The sequence below is a fragment of the Chrysoperla carnea genome, assembly GCF_905475395.1.
Source record: "Chrysoperla carnea chromosome X unlocalized genomic scaffold, inChrCarn1.1 SUPER_X_unloc_107, whole genome shotgun sequence".
In the NCBI taxonomy this organism is placed as follows: Eukaryota; Metazoa; Arthropoda; class Insecta; order Neuroptera; family Chrysopidae; genus Chrysoperla; species Chrysoperla carnea.
In genome coordinates this window covers 1-3,354 of record NW_025408053.1, presented here as the reverse complement: position 1 = coordinate 3,354, position 3,354 = coordinate 1, and the positions used below count along the sequence as shown (strand labels likewise).

At 26.0% G+C, this 3,354-nt stretch overlaps 1 non-coding gene across 1 annotated transcript; it reads left to right on the top strand.

The window, feature by feature from the left end:
* The first annotated feature begins 540 nt into the window (after nucleotides 1-540).
* Nucleotides 541-659, top strand: LOC123303595. The gene has a single exon (XR_006535701.1). It is a non-coding gene; the product is annotated as a 5S ribosomal RNA (ribosomal RNA).
* The last annotated feature ends 2,695 nt before the right edge of the window (nucleotides 660-3,354 follow it).

The window sequence follows — 3,354 nt, the reverse complement described above, 5'->3', positions numbered from 1 at the left end:
CTGCTGCTAAAAAAGTTACTGCAAAATCATCAGCGGCATCAAAAAAAGCACCAGTTAAAGCAAAACCAGCAAAAAGTACAAAATCCGCTGCCAAAAGTAGCCCTGCTCGTAAACCGAAAGCACCAAAAGCTAAGAAAGCTTCTGTTGCCAAATCATCTCCTACAAAAATTAAAAAAGCAGCACCAAAAAAGAAATGATCTGTTACTTTAATAATATATTGAAATATTTCATTATTTTTGCTAAAAAATGAAAATAACATAGGCCTTAATACAGGCCACAAATTAATATTTGATAAGAGTAAATTATTTTTTGTATAAATATTTTATAAAATAATAGTTAAGAAACATTTGCCACAGTCAGTACCACGGATGGGTGGCCACTTGAGAATACTGTGTGCGGTTGCATTTTTATTTAAAATATATGGTATAATAAATAAGTATATATTTAAATTGATTACTTCATTGAAAATTTTAATAATATACTTTAATATTAATGATATTTATGAAAAATATATATTTGTAAAAATTTTCATTTATTACTGGCAACAGCCATACCACGTTGAAAACACCGGTTCTCGTCCGATCACCGAAGTTAAGCAACATTGGGCACAGTCAGTACTTGGATGGGTGACCGCTTGGGAACACTGTGTGCGGTTGCCTTTTTATATTAAAAATATAAATTATTTTTCTTCTTTTCTTTTTTTTTACACACCATATATAAATATATGTTATTTAGAAATGTAAACCTTTTATATTATTCGTCAACAAATAAATATTATTTTTTGTATAAAATTTTATTGCATTTATAACTCATATCATGGTTACTTTAAAGCGAGAAGTTTTTTTAATATTTCAAATGAATATAAAATAATATAAATTTTATGAAATTTATTTATTTTTAGAAATAGCAATCGCTTATAATTATAACAAAATTTTAATAATGTTTAATTTTATTTCAATAATTTATATATATATATATATATATATTTTTTAATAAAAATAATATACTCTTATTTAATAATATATGTTGGTCCTATATATAGGACCGAAAATATTTCTTATTTGTTTTTTTTTTTTTTAAATTGTCATTTAAAACGCTTATGCACGTTCTCCACGAATACGTCTTGCCAATTGTATATCCTTAGGCATAATTGTAACACGCTTTGCATGAATTGCGCATAAATTGGTATCTTCAAATAAACCTACTAAATAGGCTTCACTAGCTTCTTGTAATGCCATAACAGCTGAACTTTGGAAACGTAAATCGGTTTTAAAATCTTGTGCAATTTCACGTACTAAACGTTGGAATGGTAATTTACGAATTAACAATTCAGTACTTTTTTGATAACGACGAATTTCTCGTAAAGCTACTGTACCAGGACGATATCTGTGTGGTTTTTTTACTCCACCAGTTGCTGGTGCACTTTTACGTGCAGCTTTCGTTGCTAATTGTTTTCTTGGTGCTTTACCACCAGTTGATTTACGTGCAGTTTGCTTGGTTCTAGCCATTTTCAAATAATAATGTTTTTACAAAAAAACACACAATTTTAAAAATTATATTCGACAATTTGATACTACAAAGTCAAATGTTTAAATGCGAAATAAATGTGTTGTATTTATATTTATATGAAATTTCAAAATTTTTGTTGTCATATCCTATTGGATAGCTATCAGAGTATGGACTAATCAAATTGTATAGGCGTGGCTTAAAAAATCTTTAATGCTTTATATAAAAAGGCACAATTGTACCGGCGCTCACATACATTACAATACTTGTGAGGTTAACACACGTGTTATCCGTTCGTTAAAATATTGTAAATAATTTTTTATTAAAATGACTGGCAGAGGAAAAGGTGGAAAGGGTCTTGGAAAAGGGGGTGCAAAACGTCATAGAAAAGTTTTGCGTGATAATATCCAAGGTATTACAAAACCTGCAATTCGTCGTTTAGCACGACGAGGTGGAGTAAAACGTATCTCTGGTTTAATTTATGAAGAAACACGTGGTGTACTTAAAGTATTCCTTGAAAATGTTATTCGGGATGCTGTTACATATACTGAACACGCAAAACGTAAAACAGTTACAGCTATGGATGTTGTATATGCATTAAAACGACAAGGTCGTACTTTGTATGGTTTTGGAGGTTAAGAAAATATAATAATTTACTTAAAATATTTAGTAAATTTATTAAAGAATATTTAATACATCCGATAAATTTAAACAGGCTTTCCTTTTTGGGAAGCCACTAATTTTATTTATATAAGAGTAAATAAATTTGTTAATAAATATAACATATTATATAATTTGTTTACAACAAATTATTTTGTTTATAACATACATTACCAAATATTTTTATTTATTTTTTTTTTTTTTATTGTAATATATCTGCAATAATAAATTATAATTTGTATATTATCTATTTTATTTTACAATAACTTATTGAATTTTTGAAAAAATTTTATTATAAATTAATATACTATTATATTTTTTATATATACAAGTTAAGAGTAACAAGTATCGATAGGAGATTATCGAATTTATAACTAATAAAACATTTCGCCTTAATCAAAGAAAATAAAGATTTTGCTATACCATTTTTTATACTTTCAATAAATAATTTATTATTAAATTTTTATTATTTCATTTATTTTTTAAAATTATTAAAAATATTTTTCTAATAATTATAAGCGTACATAAACAAGTAGTAAATGTAAAATGAAAATAATAAAGGTAATGTAATGCATTTGCATTACACTGATTTACGATATATATTCCGCGATATCCTTTATTATATTTAAAATTAATAATATTGATATACTAATAATAGATATATTCAAGCTATTAATATATAAAATTTTATATTAAATATGATATTAATAATTGTTTATTTTATTTTTTTGTATATATAAAAATAATTTACTCTTATTTAAAAAATTTGATGGCTCTCTTAAAAAGAGAGCCGTTTTTATATGTTGATGTATTTTTATGTTATCAATTAAATAATATTTTCGATTTATTTATTTTGAACTTGTATATTTTGTAACAGCTTTAGTACCTTCACTAACAGCGTGCTTTGCCAATTCACCAGGTAATAATAATCGAACTGCGGTTTGAATTTCCCGACTTGTGATTGTTGAACGTTTATTATAATGTGCTAAACGTGATGCTTCAGCAGCAATACGTTCAAAAATATCATTAACAAAACTGTTCATGATACTCATAGCTTTACTAGAGATACCAGTATCAGGATGCACTTGTTTTAATACTTTGTAAATGTAAATTGCATATGATTCCTTGCGCTTCCTCTTCTTTTTCTTATCACTCTTTGATATATTTTTTTGAGCTTTGCCAGCTTTT